Raw genomic sequence first — 11,420 nt, 5'->3', positions numbered from 1 at the left:
CCTAGCATTCTATGGTCAAAAAACAGCTGCCAAATAACACAAATTCTCTTTACAAAAATAATTAACCATTGTTACATTGGAAAACGATCTGAATGAGTAAATTGTGTTAAGTAAAACACAAATATTTTCCCATTTTTTTTCCCTTTGAAGAAACCTAGAACTTCCTATCTCAGAAATACTGGTTTGAATAAAATTCTAAGAACATTTTTTTTTTGTTTTGCTTTGCAGGGGGTAATAGTCCTAATGTGGCCTTGGACTTCTCTAAGTCAGCACCACTGATCAATCAGCATTTCACTGATTGCTTCATTCCCCTTCTCTACATAAGAGGGGGAAAAAGCCCTTGCAAAACGTGTTTGTTCTGCTTGTTATTCTGGACAAAGCCGATAACGAGTTGCAGCTGCTGTACACAGAGTACTGCTTGCCGAGGCCATTGCTTTAACTTATAGATAGAAGTAGAGCAGCCAGAGATGTGCCTCAGGCTGAAGCGGCTGCTGTAAATAGGACAGCACTCACCAGCTACAGTATATGTGTTCCATTAGCCAACAATTTGTTCTGGGAGGACAGTTTGATTGGCCAGGCAAGGGACTCAAAAGGAGAGATTTTTAAATATCACGACTCAGCTGAAAGAGTTCTTCTGTGTTCTAACCTGAGGAATTTGCTCTGTCAATCTCAATAAAGATGCTTGCAATAGTAGGTGATGCAGACGCTGAAGGCATGTGTCCCTCTGGACACAATGCACCCCTGATGATTAGTCTTGGGGCTGTGCCTCAGGCCTCACAATTCCTAGTGCAGAATCTCCTTGCAGATCCAGCCCTTCATCCAAATGAGTTTTGTTCTTCTTTTCCCGTGCAACTAATGACTGTGAGTCAAAAAGTTGTGAGGTCAGCTATTTGCCCTTGACCGGTAAATAGGTGTTTAAACTGACCTAACAGCACCATTTGTCTATTATTTGTGATTTCATTTTCTATTTTATCCTAGATTATTCACTAGGACATGAGGAGAACAACGGTTAACAATTAGATAGGTTAACCCAAAGACAGATTTCTGGAATGGAGAGATAAAACATTAGGATTCTTAGGCCTTGCTTGCAAAGATTTGCAAATAAGCCACTGTCTGCGTGACCTTCAGCAAGTTGCTTTAACTCTTCCAGTCTTGGTTTCTTCATAAAGTGGGAGTAAGAAAACCTGCTATGGAGGATTGTTGAGAGAATTTAAGTGGAGTAAGTTCTGTAAAATGTCTGGCACTGGTGAGTAAAGGATTCTATGGGTCACTCATAATGTGAGTATGAACTGGCTAGTCACTTACAGTACAATTTGTCACTATATGGTAAAATGTAAACTAAGCATATCCCATGGCAATTAACATTTCTCATTGTGTAATTCAGAGCAATACTAAAACACACGCAAAATAAGAGAGAAAGAGAGAGAGAGAGAGAGAGAGAGAGAGAGAGAGAGAGAGAGATTCATTGCAGCAGAAATGAACCAGTGGAAATAATATTTAAATGTGTTAACATTCTTTTTCCTTCTGAAATTCTCTTTACTGACCTTCACCACATGCACACTCCATTTGCTTTGGGGTAGTTTAGGATTATTACAGCAGGAATACAAAGAGAAAGAAAAAGTTAATATTTATCTTCTGGCATTCCAATGGTATTTTGCAGTAAGACAACAGTCCTAAAAAATAAGATGTATTTTAAAATCCTTTAAACCCCATTAACTTATCAGACCTCGCCTAGAGGACTCAGATCACTTAGCACTCTTTCATATTACCAGTGGACCAACCCTTCCCGCTATAATTACTGGGTATTGAGGTGGAAAGAGGAAACGGCATGGAAGAAACACACAGCCTACCACTTCTAGGCTGAAAGTGGTGGGAAGAACACAGAAGAGCAGGGGAAACCAGGAGGTCAGATCCAGATCCCTCAATCCCAGTCCCACCCAGGCCCCTCATCCAGGACCACTCTTCAAGAAGCGAAGTCATGGAGCACAAATGACAGTGGCAGGTCAACAGATGCATGCACATCAGGAAGAGCTCTTGGTATTCCAGGCCTGGGAACTGGAAACCCAGAATCACCCAGGACCATCCTCACTGTGGCAGCACAGAGGTTTTAAAGTACCAGAGGAATTACGAGGCCAAGGGTTGAGAGGAAAAGATTGCTGCAAGCGGATCATTTTAAACAAGAGACAAGTAGTTAAAGCCAGTATTACCCCCAAAGGGCAGGTGGAACATAACACCACGGCAGGGACCAGCGCAGAGAGCAGACCAACCCAGCCCCGCTGCAGATATCAAGGACCCAGAAGACACATTGATCCAGGCACCCTTCCTGTCTCTACCATCAAATCATATAAGCCAAATACCAGATGCCACCTTGAAGAGGAATAAACAGGCAGAACTTGGAAAAAACTGAGCATCTACATAGATCAACCAAGCAAGGACAGAGCTACCTAAAAGGGACATTTGGGGACCGTCTGGGTGGCTCAGCCAGTTAAGCATCCAACTTAGGCTCAGGTCATGATCTCGTAGTTCGTGAGTTCAAGCCCCACATCAGGCTCCTGCTGTCAGCCCAGAACCCACTTTGGATCCTCTGCCCCTATGTGTCTCTCTGCCCTTTCCCTGCTCATTCTCTCTCTCTCTCTCTCTCTCTCTCTCTCTCTCTCTCTCTCTCTCCCCTCTCTCTGTCTCTCTCTGTCTCTCTCTCTCAAAAATTTAAAAAAAAAATTTTCTTAAGTATTTGCATTGCAGCGTTGGGCTCAAGGCAATGTCTACCAGCTCATACTAAAGTTTAAGTATTGTTTTCTTTTACAGAGAGCACATGAGCAGGAGAGAGGGGCGGTGGGTGGGCGGGGAGAGACGGAGAGAGGGAGAGAGGGAGAGAGAGGGGGAGAGAGAGAGAGAGAGAGAGAGAGAGAGTCTCAAGAAAATTCCATGCTTAGCATAGACCCCAAGGCAGGGCTCATTCCCATGACCCTGCAATCATGACCTGAGCCAAAATCAAGAATCCAACACTCAACTGACTGAGCCACCCGGGCACCTCTAAAGTTTAATTTTTATCAGGTGAAATAGATCAGATTAGTTGTAAATAAAAGAAAATTAAGCCACATTTTCTTTGCATATCTGAGCTTTCTGTGAGTAATACCAAACCTTGCTTAAAATAATCAGTAGAGATATGACTGAACAAAGCACAATATACCAATTCTATGGAATATTTTGCAGCTGATTAAAAGACTAAAGTAGATTTCTACATACAAAGGGTAAGAGCAAACACTGACACAGCATTTACTCCGAGTATTGGCTTTGTTCTAAATGCTTCACATGTGTTAACCCATTTCATCCTCCAAAAATCCTGTGAGGCAGGTTCTTTGTTATTCTCATTTTATGTATGAGAAAACTGAGGCACAAAGTTAAGTTGTCTTCTTAAGCTTCCCATACAAATTAATGATGAAATCTAGACAGAAATATCTCTAAGGCAGGGGTGCCTGGGTGGCTCAGTAGGTTAAGCGTCCAACTTCGGCTCAGCTCATGATCTTGCAGTGCATGAGTTCGAGCCCAGTGTTGGGCTCTGTGCTGACAGTTCAGAGCCTGGAGCCTGCTTTGAGTTCTGTGTCTCCCTCTCTCTGCCTCACCTCCACTCGTGCTCTGTCTGTCTGTCTGTCTCTCTCTCTTAAAAATAAACACTAGAAAGAAAGAAAGAAAGAAAGAAAGAAAGAAAGAAAGAAAGAAAGAAAGATCTCTAAGGCACCCTGGTGGGTGAGAAAGGCAACATAGAATATTACATATAGTATAACACTAATACACACATGTACACAAACCAACACTATCCAATTTTATCTATAAATGACGGGAAGAGGTTTGAGAGGATATGATCAAATTAGTTATAATATTCTCTTCTAGCAGCAGGAAGAGGTTTTCCATAGGGAGGAATGTTGTCAAATATTTTAGCCTTATCTGTAATGTTTTAATTTTTCATATTCACAATACAGCAATGCACTACTCATGTTGCTAAAAATTGATAATATAGATGATACAAAAATGGGGGTCTGAGAGTATGGTGATAAGTAATATTTTTTTTTACTTTTCTATTTTATCTGCAATATGCTAATATCATAGAAAATTATTTTTAAAATGCAAGAAGTATTAGATATGTTGGAAGTTAATAAATTGCACATTGTTTATCCCAGCATCCCCACTGGATATCAGTGGACTGATTTTTAATCATGCAATAGTAATTAAATAGGAATCAATGGCATTCTCTCAAGAACACTAACACAAACAAAAAGTTACTCAAGACAAGATCATTTCTATTGAAAAATAAAAGAACAAAAAGTAAATTACTGAAATTAAAATACATATATTTATTTAAATATCTAAGGATATTCCATTTTAATATACTGAATACATTCAACCACTATAAAATTGTTTTCCTCATTTTTTTCAAAAACCAGTTGAACCTTCACTCTAGGCTATACTGTACAATTTGTAATATACAAAAGTAGACCATTTCAAATGTGGTATCATTATGTATGTATGTGCATAAATATGGAAAGAGACAAGGATACAGGATGTATTATAATAGGAAATAGAGGCCTCTGTAAAGTTTATAATGGCCTTTAAAACTTGAATAGCATATTGGGACAAGACAGGGAATCTGAAAATGGAGCCTTATTAATTTGAAAGATAATTTCGTCATATAATTTACAAGCTCCATTCTTATTTCAAATCTTGCCACAAACTAACAAAAATGGCTGCCATAGAAAAGACTGTGAATTATATTGTCCACCCCAAAGCCAGGAGGATCAAAGCACCTGTATTCTACAGGAAGACAAGCCATTGCTGAGGTATCGTTCTTCCCACCTGGAAAGATTAGTAGTACCAGAGAGTAGTGTGGAAGCGGAAAAGTAGTGCGTTTTGTAGGGTAACAGACTGCTTTAGCCTCTGTGCAAGGCCAGATTTAGCACAAACATATCATCTGTCAACAGTACCTGATGAATCACATCACCACTGATGCTAAAAGAATAAAATTTTCATATAAAAGGACACACTGTTCAGGGAAATGCGGTCGCTTACTACACACCAGTGGTATAAGACATTCTCCTTGGAATCAGGGTGTCATATCTGATTGAGACTAGAATTTAAGAGCAGCTGAATATTGCTGCTGTAACACTTAGTGAACACTCAGGCAGAGCAGCACTCAGTGTTTCAGAGGGCTGCTTTGGCCGGTGTTAGTTATGTTATGTACGTGTGGCACCACTGCAGGAGGATGGCAGTTCCATGCTAGAGCAAACTCACCATCTTGTACACACAGCCTTTACTAACCCCATGCCTGTTACCCTAGCCAGATTGAATTAGGCAGTTATTCCCTCCAGAACTCACAGTAAACACAAAAGAAATATGCGTATATTCACACGGAAAGAATTTTGCCAGTTACAAGTGCTTTTCTTCCCCTTCCCTTATCACCAGCTCTTCTGACCACTCAGTTGGTTTGAAAATTAACCCCCTTAGCAATGTACTGTAAGTGAACCTGGTGGTGATTTGAGGCAATAGAAATCCAAAACTGATAATTCATCTTTAGACAATATGTGATACACCTCTGTAGCTTATCAGCATTTCAAAGTACAAGAGTTTAAGAAATTCCTATTAAAATGCATCTGGTATCACTAAGGAAGGGAATGGTGAACTTTATATCTTTCTGGGTTTCTGGTGTTCATGAATATGATGTAAATTTATCACTAACTTTCAACTGCTGATATTTCTACCACTTGGAACAGTGAAATCACCTGTTAGTAATACATGGGCTTTTTTCTGTTCACATTTATTCTTCCTGTACTATTTAACTTTAGTTTTAGAAGTAATCTAAAAATTATTCAAAGTTCCCATTCAATAATTCATTCTCATGTTCTTTATTCCTTACTCTCATTTCCCTCTTAATGGATACAAGATCCATCAGGCAATTTAAATTCTTCTCTAGAAAGGTACTATAACAGTAGATACCCACAGTTAGTATTTATAGTTCCAGTGACCTTTGAAGACCTACTGGTTTATTTTGGGTTGCCAATCCACTGGGTTTATATCTAAAGAATCACAAAGCACTATTTAATCAGGAGGATTTGTTTTAACTATCCAGAAAAAAAGCTTTGTGATTACTAGAAACTAGAGAGCTAATTTTCTTTCAAATTTAAAAACTGTATGTAATTTTTTAATCCTATACACATAAAATCCTTTTGTGGGACATTAGTTTCCATGTAATGTATTCAAGATGGGTTTAGATTAACATGTGTGTGACCAGTTTGAAATAGACTCAAATTGGAAATGGCAGTATAATGTCCACTTTTAAAATGTTAAATACGAAGTTACAGATCTGGGTTTGAATCTCTAAATATGTTTTCTCATCTGAAAAATGAAAAATCGTAATAGCACCTTTCTCATCACACCTGTTTTAGATGGTCTACAGATGGGTAGCAAGCTGATTTGGGGGAACAGGGGTTAAGCTGCAGTTGCATTCATCTTTACCCAATAAGGAGGAAGTTTCAATGTCATTAAAGAATGGAGAAGGAAAAAGGGAAGAGAGACTGGACTTTTTTTTTTTTAATTTTTTTTTCAACATTTATTTATTTTTGGGACAGAGAGAGACAGAGCATGAACGAGGGAGGGGCAGAGAGAGAGGGAGACACAGAATCGGAAACAGGCTCCAGGCTCTGAGCCATCAGCCCAGAGCCTGACGCGGGGCTCAAACTCCCGGACCGCGAGATCATGACCTGGCTGAAGTCGGACGCTTAACCAACTGCGCCACCCAGGCGCCCCAAGACTGGACTTTTTTTTAATTTAAGTGCATGCAGTAAAAAAAAAGAAAGTGTTATGGGGGAATAATATTTTTGAAATATTAACTGATACATATCCTACCTTCCTCACTGACTCAAACAACTGCATTCCCTACTTCGAGGAGAGGATGAATATAGCAAAGAACTAAAACATCATTCCTCAGCTTTGATATCCAAAGCTTGGTGGTAGCTGGGAGCAGAATCTGGAAAGCCAGGCTTTCAGGCACTATTGTGAGAAAACGGACTTGTGGGTTCCAATGAGCCAGAGCTTAAAAGTGACTCAGCATAGCATTTATAGTATAAAACTTGAGCAGGGATAAAACATGAGGCGTGCCAACACTAAAAGGTAGACAGAGCCTTTAATGGGAGGTAGGTGGGGAAGGGAAAAAGGAGATGAACCAGGTGAGAGTCTTACAGGGCTTGGGCAGACTGTCCCATGCTGATATGGGTAGATGCCAGACCCACTCTCTACCTACCTGCCTACCCCACTATGATAAAACTTCCAGAATAGAGGAGTGATTAAACCACCCCTGGCAGGGAAACAAATGCTTTGTTTCTCAAAGCATAGCCAGGGAACACAGTAAGCTCTTAAGAAAATCCCTCATTCAGCCTGGCACCAAAGCAACATGGCACAAGGGCCACCGTGATGGCTGGGCAAGGCTCTAGATAGATGGCCAAAAGAAGCCTCCTACAAAACCAGAGTACACTCTCTGCATGGAAAGCAGCCACGAGTTCTGGAGCATCCTCTAAGGAAAAATAGGGAAGTACACAGAGAGTCTGTGGCCTGAAGAGAGCCAAAACTGGATCTCTAGGCCAGAGGCTCAGCCAGGCCCAATATATCAGCACCAGATGCTGCACATTAGGCTCAAGTGCTAGAAGAGGCCTGCTATATATAGGTGGAAGGCAGCAAGGACCAGGGAAGACCCAAGAAGCAAGACACTCCTCTGTTAATGCCAGGATGCCTTATAAGCCACATGTCAAGTTAGATCATTTCTAGAGATAGAAATGAAGAAGGGACCAGAAAGATAACCTCAGAATTGTACTGAATAAATTAGAACTGAACTAAGTTGAGGTGCCAAGAATAACAGTAAATACAGGCTTGAGTTAAGTTAGTTTCAGTAATAGATAAATAAACAATCCTGGTGCACCTGGATGGCTCAATTAGTTGAGTGTCTGACTCTTGATTTTGGGTCAGGTCATGATCTCACGGTTCATGAGTTCAAGCCCCACATCAAGCTCTGCACTGACAGCGCAGAGTCTGCTTGGGATTCTCTCTCTCTCTCCCTCTCTCTACCCCTCCCCTGCTCGCATGCTCTTTCTCTCTCTCTCTCTCTCTCTCCCAAAAGAAAGAAAGAAACTTAAAAATAGAAAAATAAACAGTCCATTCTGTACACATGAGTTATGACTGTAAATTTTAAACCCACTACAGTGTCTTATCAATTATATATTCCTATGTAGAGCAGATCCACTGAGACCTCTTGGAAACGTACTGCCTGTTTCTTCTAAGACACTTTCAAGTTAACAAAAGCACGTAATCGATGCTATGTGCTGAGGTCAATAACTACCACAGTGGAACAATCCCAGAAATGTACAAATCTGACCTACAGCAATATATATTAATGGTTTTTGGTAATTGTTACAAGAGTGGACAGTCGTTTATCTTTCAGTAATGAGTTTGCATTCGGCAGAAGAAAAATGAAGTGATTATGCATGGTCCCTCCTCCTTCAAAGGTGCCCTTCATCCCTTTCCCAGCACAAGTGAAGGGGAACACCAGAAGGGAGGAGCGTCTCCATCAGTCACCGCAGGGCTGGCCATGCACCTAAGCAATGTGTGCTTCTGTAGGCAGCCCCTCCACCGGCAGCCTCTTTGCCTTTGAAACATTGCTTATTTCCCCACAGCTGTCTGATAGTAGCCGCTGAGGGCTAACTCATCAGAACACGTGGTATGGACATCCAACATGGCTCTATCAGTCATATTACACTTGGACTAATCAAGGAGCAGTCAACAAAGGGCAGCTAAGGACACTGGCTTGATTCAACAGTTCACTGTCTGATTAAACCAGGCACAGAGCATTTTCGCAGTTGGTTTCCCTATTCCCCAACGGCTTTCCTTTGAAGAAAAGGAGGAACAAAGGATCATTTTTGATTACTCTGAAATGAACTTGTTCCTATGGTCTTTATTAATGATCATTTGATTGATTCCCCTTGGTAAGCCACTGTCTGGTGCATTATCCCTCAGGTGCCTCATCCAAGAAGCCTCTAAATGGCAAAGCTAGGAAATACTCCAAATGATTCCTTCACAGAAAATAGACAAATTTGTATTGTTTTGGAAATCCAGATACACAGCTCATTACCATTGCTTTCAGCTTTATGAAACTAGACACGCACAGCTTCCATTGGTAAGGCTATGTCTTAGGAATCTTACTCTTCATACAGGTTGTAACTGAGAACACAGACTCAGGCGTCTAACTGCCTGGTTCAGGTCCTTGATTCACATTCACTAAATGTGTGAACTTGAGAAAACTGCCTACTTAACTTCTCTGTGCCTCAATTTCTAATCTGTATGATCAGAATAATGGTATTGCTTATCTCATAGGTCATAATGAGAATTAAATAAGTGATTACAGATAAAATGCTTACAATACTATCTAGCCTGTAAGTGTCATAGAAGGGTTAGCTACATATTTATCATTGTTGTTATTGCTATTTTTGCAATCTCAAGACACTCTACCCATGAGCAGTTCTTATTTGCCCAAACCTCTGCCTTAAATTTAAGCCTTTGAAAAACCAAAAACGTTTTTCATCCTTAGGGTCTTCTTTGAGACCAGGAGACTCTATCTATTTAAGGTAGTGCAAGGACAATGATGGCAGGCCCTGCCAGACGCTAGTTCCCTGTCCTTGGTGGTCACGCCACCCTCCAGAAAAATCTTACACCTGAAAGGTGACTTTCCTCCCTTCCCAGCATTGGTCTTCCCTATCTTTCCCAACTTCACTGGTCACTCATTCTTACAGTGTTGTCCACTTTAGCTTGACCATAACTGAGATTAGTTCTTGCAGGACCATTTTCTCGAAGACCTTTGTAACCTAGAAGACCAGTTGAACCATGGCCAAAGAGTGTGATCTTCAAGGCTAAGTACTGAGTGTGTCTTATCAAAACAAAATAAGAATGAGCTTCCGAGTTGGTGGACACGTGGAGAGTGGCACACTCAGAGAGGACAGGGAAGCTTCCGGTTCCTTCCCACATACCTTTCCTTATGCTGCTCTTCTGTCCAGCTATTGCTTCATATTCTTCAGCTACTGCTACACAATCACGTGAACTTTCGCTGGGGCGGGCTGGCACCCAGCTGTAGTCTCTGGGGATTGGCAGCGAACGTTCCTGGATGCGGAACACCCAGCCATTGCTCGGTGAGACCCTCCCACAGAGGGTCAGAATGGGTCAAAGCCGCAGTCCCTCAGAAGCGAGGGGTCCAGGAAACACAGCCACATCTGAGATAAAACTCAGAAGGGGGGATTCCGCCTGGCAACCTGACAGTGTAAAAATGGGGAGTGGACAGAAGTCAGAGACAAAATAAAAACAAAACCATAAAATCATCCTATTTGGACTGTGGCTGAGGCCTGTGTCAGGTTGATAGAGTTGCTTAGCAGATATAAGACACCACGGATAAGAACCTTTTAATTAGTACCAAACTCGCTGATTTCTTTAGAAATAGCTATCTCCTAAATCAAAGTTTGAAATGAATAGCTTCAAACTAAATTTAAGCAATTTAATTTCGTTTTTATGGCACAATAATATTTACGAAATTACTCATTCACACCCAATAACACTAAATGGTATATGAAGATCTACATCTCTTAAGGACATAATGTCAAGCAATTTCATTGAACAGAACAATTCAGAATTCTGAGCATCGTCACAGAAACCACTATGTGACAATCTAAAGCATCTAGCTTTCTGGACCTGGCAAACTTGAACTTGAAAAGCCAAACACAATTCTTACCTATTGTTTATGCACAAGTCCCTTCATGGCACCTGCCTAGTCCTACCAGGAAACAGTGGAAAGGCAGAAAAGCCTACACCTACTTCAGTTTTACATAGGCTATTTCAAAACAAGAAAATTCTTGTTGATTCAGAATTTGGGATCACTACGTAGAAACCCATTCATTTAGCATTTTATCAGTTTCTCTTTTTATTCTCCGGAACAATTTTTGATCTAATACTTTCCAAGTAACACATTCCCCTTCCAAATGACTCTAAGGTCAAAGACTAATTAACTTTTTCTCTTTAAGTTTGGCAATGATCCAGGCCTTGTTGCCTTATTTTCAAGTTTGGAGCCACCTTATAACTCTACAAAATTAATTACCCCTTCCCTTAAAAGGCCCCATAATTCTTTGTGATCTAGTTGAGACTAATGAAATGCTTAAACTTTCACTCCTGGGGCCCTAAATGAAAACCATGTACAGAAATGTAGTATTCATCAGAGAGCTAACTAATTTTTTTAATTAATTTTTATTTTTTTAATGTTTATTTTTGAGCGACAGAGAGAGAGAGAGAGAGAGAGAGAGAGAGACAGCACGTGAGCGGGGGAGGGTCAGAGAGAGAGGGAG

This window comes from Felis catus, chromosome C1 (genome assembly GCF_018350175.1).
Source record: "Felis catus isolate Fca126 chromosome C1, F.catus_Fca126_mat1.0, whole genome shotgun sequence".
Taxonomy (NCBI): domain Eukaryota; kingdom Metazoa; phylum Chordata; class Mammalia; order Carnivora; family Felidae; genus Felis; species Felis catus.
Note: the sequence above shows the minus strand (reverse complement) of the source record.